The sequence below is a fragment of the Tachysurus vachellii genome, chromosome 7 (assembly GCF_030014155.1).
Source record: "Tachysurus vachellii isolate PV-2020 chromosome 7, HZAU_Pvac_v1, whole genome shotgun sequence".
In the NCBI taxonomy this organism is placed as follows: domain Eukaryota; kingdom Metazoa; phylum Chordata; class Actinopteri; order Siluriformes; family Bagridae; genus Tachysurus; species Tachysurus vachellii.
The window spans coordinates 24,030,554-24,040,724 of NC_083466.1; positions in this window are offsets into that span (position 1 = coordinate 24,030,554).

Below are 10,171 nucleotides of genomic sequence, written 5' to 3' on the forward strand. Positions count from 1 at the left end.
ACAGGAAATACAGAGGGGATGAACCACATGGAAAATATCTAATATTTCACTGTTTTTTCATTTACATTATTTAAATGCTTTAAAAAGTTATCTTAGGCATGCTAGATGTCTCTATGTTCATGAACTGCAAGACCAAATACAGATCACATAATACATTGTGTTTTAATATGATCCTGTGGAAATGATTGTTGGCTATTACACACTATCATCACACACACACACACACACACACACACACACACACACACACACACACTCACACATACACACCTCTATAAGCTATTGAACTGCACGTCTATGATAATCAGAGGTTCTATTATTATCATTATTATTGTTGTTGTTGTTGTTGTTGTTAATATTATTATTGTTATTGTGATTGTTATTGTTATTGTTATTGTTATTATTATTATTATTATTATTGTCATTATTATTATTGTTGTTGTTGCTGTTATTATTATTATTATTATTATTATTATTATTATTATTATTATTATTATTATTATTATTATTGTTTTTGTTCTTCTTCTTCTTATTATTATTATTATTGTTGTTGTTGTTGTTGTTGTTGTTTTGGTGTCAATTTGTCTCAATGTGAATTAAAGCAGCTTATAAGCTGTCTTTTCTTTACACCAAGAAAATAAAGCAGCTCTATAATACAGCAGCTTTAAGATTTTTTTTTCTTTATTTCTTTCTTTCTTTCCTTGATGTGAACAGTTTCTCAACTTTCTGGTCTCTGATCTTCACCCCCTACTGAGCCAATCAGAGAATTGAGAAATTAAAGGAAATATTGCATCAAAAAAAAAAGGTCCTTGCTATTATCAGTTAACAAACTAACCTAATTTGTTTTGATTTGATTTGGATGTTTTTTAATAAGTAGTAAGGTTTCAGAAAGAAACGTCATGCAGCTTATAGGGAACTCATGCTGCTCACTTGACTGTTAGTGGATGTCACATTGTGTACTAGTGAATGTACCAGAAATAGTCTTGTTGTTATTTTTAGTTCCACTGCAACATTAAAATATCAGCAATTAAATACGTTCAATGAAATCTCCTCATGGTCTGTCACTCGGGTTCGGATTTTGGTTTGTCACAGAAGCATAAAGCACATCAAATAAGTGGAAATCATGAATATGGCACTATTAAGTAAGGTGATAATAGTGAGAAGGGAAAAGTGAGAAGCGATGTAATGAAATGACGTGTAAGCTGTGTGTTAGTGAGATAACACTCATGTAGTTATGTATTTATTGTCTAGAGAAACAACGTTACTGATGATCTTTGAGCCACATAATTTAGAAGACTTTTTAATCTTATTTAAAATATATTTTTTAAGATATTTTAGGTAGTAATCTAGGGGTCACGGTGGCTTAGTGGTTAGCACGTTCGCCTCACACCTCCAGGGTTGGGGGTTCGATTCCCGCCTCCACCTTGTGTGTGTGGAGTTTGCATGTTCTCCCCGTGCCTCGGGGGTTTCCTCCGGGTACTCCGGTTTCCTCCCCCGGTCCAAAGACATGCATGGTAGGTTGATTGGCATCTCTGGAAAATTGTCTGTAGTGTGTGATTGTGTGAGTGAATGAGAGTGTGTGTGTGCCCTGCGATGGGTTGGCACTCTGTCCAGGGTGTATCCTGCCTTGATGCCCAATGACGCCTGAGATAGGCACAGGCTCCCCGTGACCCGAGATAGTTCGGATAAGTGGTAGAAGATGAGTGAGTGAGTGAGTGAGAGGTAGTAATTTATCACTGAGTAAAAGATTTTCAGAAAAAAAAAAACACAAGCAGAGCTAAAGATAACCACCAGGTGGCAGTGTAGACAGCTAGCAGCTTGCGTGTGTGTGTGTGTGTGTGTGTGTGTGTGTGTGTGTGTGGTGCTATCCAGTAGACCAGTAGAGGACACTGCAGTGTTTAAAGCTAACATTCGCTCCCACAATAATCCTTCATTCTTCTGTTCCATCAGCGTCACAGACCTCCTGCTAAGTCTCTTTCTTTCCATCTCTTTTCTAGAGGATGATAAGAATAAACAATGTCCCATAACGCATAGCTACCCAAATCTACCCTCTCACCTCTCCAAACCCCTGCCACCTGGTTCTTACTCCAGTCAGTCATCTTTATTAGGCTTGTAAATGAGGACATCAATCTGAGAAGGTGTCGATATTTCTCATTGCGTATACAACACCCGGGGTATGTGTGTGTGTGTGTGTGTGTGTGTGTGTGTGTGTGTGTGTGTGTGTGTGTGGATGGAGGGAGGGGGATATACGGGGAAGAGGGGTCTTTAACCTTACGGCACATTTATCAAACAAGGATGAAGCAGGCTTCTCGCCATGCCATAGATTTCAGCATGAGCCACTAATCATGAAATCCACCATTAACACAACTGAGGAAATAAATGAACAGAAGAAGGAAGTTTAAGGAAGTGGAGTGTTGGAGGTTCTAATGATCAGGAAGGGTGTGGGTTCGGATGAACTACTGAAACCAGGCTCTTAGCCAGAGTGTGATTTTTCATTTGAAATAAATCCTCCAATGGTTTAAGCACTTTTTTTTTTTAAGTATATTCGCTTCTCACAAATTCTCCTTCCTCCCACTTTTTCCAGCGTGTGCCATGTTGTTAACGGTGTCACTTCAGGTTTCACCCAAACTTGTGTAGGATAAACGCTAGAGAAAATCAATGGAAGGAAAAAAATTCCCAAAGGAAGCATGGAATTTTAAAAAAAAAAGTTTATTCCTCATCTCAATTTCAGCTTGTATGCTAATAACTTCAATCATATGAACTAGCTAGCTCATTTTAAAGTTCTAAGTTTAAAGGCTAAAGCGTCACAGCATGACTTGTATGTTTGAGTTTTTCCTTTAGAAATGTAGGAAGTAAAAAAAAAAAATCTTTAATCATTAATTTTACAGTCTTTACAAAAAAAAATAAAAAATCCAAAGCTCTTAAACCAAAAGCTAAAGCTCGCAGTATAGATTTGTTATAGTAAACAATGAACCTTAAATTTGATGCATTTTTAAGGAAAAAAGAATTTTTTATATAGAAAGAACTGAGGTTCTCGCTCGTTCTCTCCGTCTCAATGTTATTTTGTTGCAGAAACTGTTTTTTTTTTTTTTTTGAGTAAGTAGGACGTCTGACAAGCGCACGCTCAAAGAGAATGCAGAATGATCGCAGACCTGACTTCAAACATGTCACCGCTGTTCCAGTGACAATCCCAGAAAGTAGCAAAGCAAAACAAGGCCACGAGGCGAGCGAGTAAAATGGAACACACTGCTGGGAAAAAGAAAAGAGACTTTTGCTAGACTGAAACCTTTAAAAGTTCTGTTTGGAGCCAAGGCTTTTTTTTTTTAGATAACGATCCAGTTAGAACCTCTTTAGAAACCGATCACAGAAGAACAGGAGTGAATCATTTTTTTATTGGAATAGAATAGAATGATTAAAGTTCATCCAAAGAGAAGAGAATAGAATAATTTGCAAATCGATTAGAATGAAATAGGGTATGAACAGAACATGGTAATGATTCACGAGAATAGAATAAAGAAGTATAGAATACAATAAGTATAGTACTTCACTGGAATAGAATGATAAAGAAGAGAAGAGAAGAGAAGAGAAGAGAAGAGAAGAGAAGAGAAGAGAAGAGAAGGAAAAGGAAGAGAAGAGAAGAGAAGAGAAAAGAAGAGAAGGGAAGGGAAGAGAACAGAAGAGAAGAGAAGAGAAGAAAAGAGAAGAGAAGAGAAGAGAAGAGAAGAGAAGAGAAGAGAAGAGAAGAGAAGAGAAGGAAAAGGAAGAGAAGAGAAGAGAAGAGAAGAGAAGAGAAGAGAAGAGAAGAGAAGAGAAGAGAAGAGAAGAGAAGGAAAAGGAAGAGAAGAGAAGAGAAGAGAATAATGCTTGAACAGAACAGAATACAGTCAAATCAAATGGAATTTATAGAATAACAGTAGAATAAAATAATGTTTCATTTAACTCGAATAGAAATAAAAATAGAGCAGAACAGAGTACAATGAAATAAAAATAATGCAAAATAATTAATTAATAATAATTAATAATTAATCGTTAGAATTCAGGAATATGATTGAGCAATTAGATTCACGGTGGCTTAGTGGTTAGCACGTTCGCCTCACACCTCCAGGGTCGGGGTTCGATTCCCGCCTCCACCTCGTGTGTGTGGAGTTTGCATGTTCTCCCCGTGTTATCAGACAGAATAAAAGCTAACAGAATGCACCTTAGTGTAGAGTAGAGAAGAATAATGCTTAGAATAAAGTTTTATAGAGTTCCACATTTTAAGCACTAATTATTCTTCAGAAGAACACGGACCAAACGTCCTGTTTGTCTTCCTTCAGCCAGTTGTCATGTGATTTTCTGCTCACTTCATGACCCATGTCTGTTATTCAGGCTGCATTTATTGTCCCATCACAAACCTCTTGATGTTTCATTACTTCACCTTCACATTCACAATCCGGCTCCATTTGTTTCAGCACTGCTTCGTGTCATTATTTATACACTGGCCGAGAACGAATGCTTAGATCTCTTCTTTTTGGGCTATAAAGATTTGAATGATATGGCCATTGAAAGTCATTTGCACCCGATGACTGGGTACGAAACAAAAATAGACCGGATAAAAAATGTTAACGGCTTCATCTTCGGCTTTATTACGGCAAAGCCAAACGACGGCATGAAAGTCTCGTGGTTTTGTCGTATTCCGTGTTCCGATGAGTTCGTGATGGCTTGCGAAGGAAAACAGCCGAGACATAAAACGCAGAGCGTAGAAATCATTAGCAATTAATATTTGAGGGAATGGTGGAGAAATAGCGTCGTTAAACACTGGTTTAATAATTCATTCTATAAACAAGAAAGTCTCCGACTTCCTTAATAATTTAGACGTAAGCTAATGTTGATTTATTCAGGAAGGTCGGTGCCACCAGGGCCGCCTGGAGTCCTCACATTTGAATTAAAGTAGGACAGTAGCAGGCGAGGCTGTAATAACATTTGTATAATTTTATTATTGCTCTGGGCTCAGTTCATTTCCTCCTCCAGTAGCAGCGTGAAATTGTTTGATTCTCCAAAGCGCCTTGAGTCGCCCACTCTGGGCTCGCCTCATGCTACAGGAACAGGAAGGAACGCGACATTCTCGCACTCTCATATGCACACAGACACACACACAGTCACACACAACATCATACAGGCAGTGCCATGAGACAAATCCTGAAAGATTGATACACACAAACAAATATGAGCACTAATGAAAGTTTACACACACACAAACACACACACACATTCATTATTGTGAGATCTGCTAGTATTTCGTCACTCGCTCGTTCGCTCGCTCAGTAAAACTCTGAGAACTGACAAGTTACTGTGAAGAGAATGACACTGAGATCCTCTCATCCTGCTGCGCTGGTAAATATTTTAGTGTAGCCTATGAGAACACAGCAACCGGGAAAAAGTTATTCTTCAGAGATGAGAACCCAGAACGAGACGAGACCCAGGTGTCCGGGTGAAATAAATGGCAGATTTAAACGAGGGATAAAAGGTGTTATAGGAAAATAATGAATGATGTGATAGTGTGATGCGGCCTAGTGAAGTGTTTCATCCAGGAACACAGACGAAAAAACTAAATTGTTTTTTATTTGTTTACAGTTGGATTTAATCTAAACTTAATGTAGTTACAGGTTTAAATGTGACAGTGGAGACTCGTACATGATGCATCTGCCCTCTGAATCCCTGTATAAGGTGTTACTGTAGAAACAATAACATATAACATACAATCGCCTTTAATACAAACCTGAGATTTGAATCACAGCCAGAACAACTGTGAAATCTGCTCAACAACCAATCAGAATTGGAGATTCAATCTTGCACTGCGATGTAAAAACATTTAACCAAGAAAGACATTGTTCTGGTTATCACTTACTTTTACAATAAGACAGGTTTCAGAATCTTACAGCATGTTACCAAAGTGTTCTGAGGTTAAGATTGTGTGGGTAGGTTGATGGATGGATGGATGGATGGATGGATGGATGGATGGATGGATGGATGAAAGGATGGATGGGTGGGTGGTGGGGTTATGGATGGTTGGGCAGGTGAGTGAGGGCATGGAAGGATTGTGTGAGTAGGTTGATGGATTGATAGATGGATGGATGGGTGGATGCATGGATGGATGGAAGAATGGATGGGTGGGTGGTAGGGTTATGGATGGTTGGGCAGGTGAGTGAGTGCTTGGAAGGATTGTATGAGTAGGTTGATGGATTGATAGATGGATGGATGGATGGATGGATGGATGGATGGATGGATGGATCAATGGATGGATTGGTTGGTTGGTTGGTTCAGTGAATGGGTTGGTGTGTATTGGATGGATAGATGAATGGATGGAGTGGTTGAGTCGGTGGATGGGTGGATGGGAAGCACAGATAGTGCTCCAGTTATTAAAACAGTACAATTGCACATCCTCATATTTTCACACATTTTCATTTTGAGTGGTCTAAATTGGAGTAAACCATTAATGACTAAAAAATACTCATCATGGAACTCTGAAACAAGGCTTGGTTTTGTCTTGGAAAGGCAATATAAGTCTTCACACCCGGGTTTATGTAGATAGGAGGAGATAATCAAGAGCTGATCAGAGTACAGGTGAGCACCATCAGTGAACATGCAAATTACACGAAAGGGGTGGAGACAAATCTCAAAACCTGCTCACAGAGGGATAATTCATAACACTAAACCAACCCTTCCAAGATACACTACACTATGCCAGTGATTTCAGGGTCTGGAACACACTCTCCGGTCGAGAACGGAAAACTAAATTTCCATAAGTTTGTCATTGGTTAGACAATTTTTTTCATACTCAGGAACTGAATCCAACACTGTAGCAAACACGTTTAGGCATTATTAGCATGTGCATGGTTGCACCTGAGTCCACCCAGGGCTCTGTGGCAGGATGAGGGCGGAGACTGTGTGATTGGCCTCCTCCTGAGACGTACCGCCACCTACCGCTTTCTCCAAATCCTACTTCCGCTTCCCCCGCCTCGCTCCGTCTACCCAGGAGCCCGGAGACATATGGCAAGAGAAACAATGCAGATTAGCACAACAGAAGTGTGATGAAAGGCATTTGTTTTGCTTAACCATTCGCTCTGTTGCTTGCAAAAACCCAACGCTGAGGTCAATGACTAACATCATATTCAATATGAAATCAAATTTCCTTTAAGGACGTAGCCTAGCAAGATTGTATCGACAGTCAATTTTGGTTAGTTTGGTCATTCTGGTCTCATTCTCAAGACCTTGATGAGCTTTTGGTTATGTTTGGTGTGATATTTGTTTGCCCCCCCCGACCCCTGCAGAAGCTAATAAGTGGCCACAGGAGGCAACCAGAAGAGAAGCTCCACATTTGGGAACGGCCTGGTTGTTATTAGGAAAACGTTTGTTATCGCCGCCCTCTAGGGGAAACCACCTAATAGGATTACATTTTATTAGAGCCTCTGAGCTTCTTATAGCTTCCCTCGAATTCTCCCTCTTCGTTTTTGATTGTAGTGTCACCACGTCTTGCGCTGCCGGGGGTTGAGGGCATATTGGAAAGTAATGGCATTTGAATATCCCTACTTCAGTTCAGTGTGTGCATGAGGGACAGTGTTGATGTCAAACGCTGAGATTTAGTCGACAGTTAAACTTGCGCTTTTTCAAGATTAAACATTACAGTTTTTACCAATCATGTGCTACAGTAATACATTTACAGCATTAACTAGAGCAACTTACATTTTTTGTCACTTTTTATACAACTGAGCAATTGAGGGTTAAGGGATTTGATTACGGACCCAGTAGTGCCAGCTTGATGGACCTTGGGATTCAAACTCACAACCTTCCAACCAGAAGGCCAAAACCTTAACCACCCTCTTCCGATTATTGCCACAGAGCAAGCTTTGCTCTGACTGTCATTATCAATGATAAAAATACGTCCAGATTGCTGTCATTCTGTTGTCTGTTCGTTACCATGACAACATACTCTACACCAGACATATGCCACGTGATATCAGATGGCTTTGAAAGGTTGGTGTTGGAGCATTTCTTAATACAAGAATGAATGCATGTGCAGTATTTTTTATTTTTTTCTAAAATGTGTAAACGGGGGGCACGGTGGCTTAGTGGTTAGCACGTTCGCCTCACACCTCCAGGGTTGGGGGTTCGATTCCCACCTCCACCTTGTGTGTGTGGAGTTTGCATGTTCTCCCCGTGCCTCGGGGGTTTCCTCCGGGTACTCCGGTTTCCTCCCCCCATCCAAAGACATGCATGGTAGGTTGATTGGCATCTCTGGAAAATTGTCCGTAGTGTGTGATTGTGTGAGTGAATGAGAGTGTGTGTGTGTGTGTGCCCTGTGATGGGTTGGCACTCCGTCCAGGGTGTATCCTGCCTTGATGCCCGATGACGCCTGAGATAGGCACAGGCTCCCCGTGACCCGAGGTAGTTCGGATAAGCGCTAGAAAATGAATGAAATGTGTAAACTTATTTCTAACAAAATTCCAACCATCAGAATTCCTTCGATAAACATTACAGTTTACAATTCTCAACTATTTTTCCTCCAACTCTACATGAGATATAAATCAAACTCGAAAATGACCACTGCTCAGGAGTAATGAAGCGCTTCATCTCAATCCAGAATCAAATCCCAGAAATAATCCTAAGCATCCTATACGAGCCGTTACTTAAAGTAGTAACACGCGATATTTATCCAATCAGGATTGCTGATAACACAAATATGCAAATAAGGAGAAGGTTAATCCAGGGTTTGGGATTGTACAGCAGTGATACCCCAGATTATGGAGAGTCAGGATTAGGTGTTAACCAGGCAGACGTCCTTATGCAGAGTGACTTACATTTTATCTCTTTGTTTTATACACCTGAGCAATTAAGGGTTAATGGCCTGGCTAAGGGAGCCAACAGCAGCAGTTTAGTGGACCTCGAATTCAAACTCACAGCCTTCCAAATGGTAGACCAAGCTCTTAACCGCTAGGTTACCACATCCTCCAGTGAAGGGACTGAAACCTAAACCCAGCACCTTATAGCACTCAGCCATGTTACCTGAGAGCAATAACACAGAGGAACTCTTTCACATGTGAAAAGCCCTTTTTGCTCATTTTCTAGATCAAACCTGTAAAAGGTTCTGGGTAGAACCATCAGAATTTCCATTATAGAAGCATTTTATTTGCTCTAAGAGTCTACAGCAGCACATAAATACAAATTCTTCCGTCTTTGAGAAGATGAATTCCAGCCTAAAAAGGTACAAGTTATATTTAGGGAATACAGGCTGTAATGGGGGGACACGGTGGCCTCACACCTCCAGGGTTGGGAGTTCGATTCCCACCTCCGCCTTGTGTGTGTGGAGTTTGCATGTTCTCCCCGTGCCTCGGGGGTTTCCTCCGGGTACTCCGGTTTCCTCCCCCGGGCTAAAGACATGCATGGTAGGTTGATTGGCATCTCTGGAAAATTGTCTGTAGTGTGTGATTGCGTGAGTGAATGAGAGTGTGTGTGTGCCCTGTGATGGGTTGGCACTCCGTCTAGGGTATATCCTGCCTTGATGCCCGATGACACCTGAGATAGGCACAGGCTCCCCGTGACCCGAGGTAGTTCGGATAAGCGATAGAAGATGAATGAGAGTGAGTGAGGCTGTAATAGGAACATATTCACCAACAGAAAGGTATGAAAAGTTTTAACACAACGCTGCACTTTTGTCAGAGAAAATTAATCCACACCTTCTGACCAATCAGATTCAAGAAACCAACAATTCCATGGTACAATAAGAAAATTCAATGATTTTCTGTTATATATATTTTAGTACAAAGAAATTCTTCTTCACAGTAAGCGCACACATGCTACACATTTAGTAGACATCAATGAGTTTGGAAAGCATTCCAGTGTTCCTTTAATATGGACATTCTTATGGTGCAAAGCACTAATCTGGTTCTAATTTTTCATTGCTTAGCAACCTGGATTACAAGAACGGCAACGTTTTAATGCTGAACCATACGGGCAAAAGCCAAAATCAATCATAAATTACAAAAAAAAATGAATAACTCATGAATGTTGGGGAACTTTTAAGAATTCTGCTATACAACTACTACACATTATGCTTCTGTTTTTTTTGTTTTTAGACACCAAAATCAGTTCTGGTTTCTCTTTCTATGAAGAAAAAAAAAAACAGTGTAGGTTT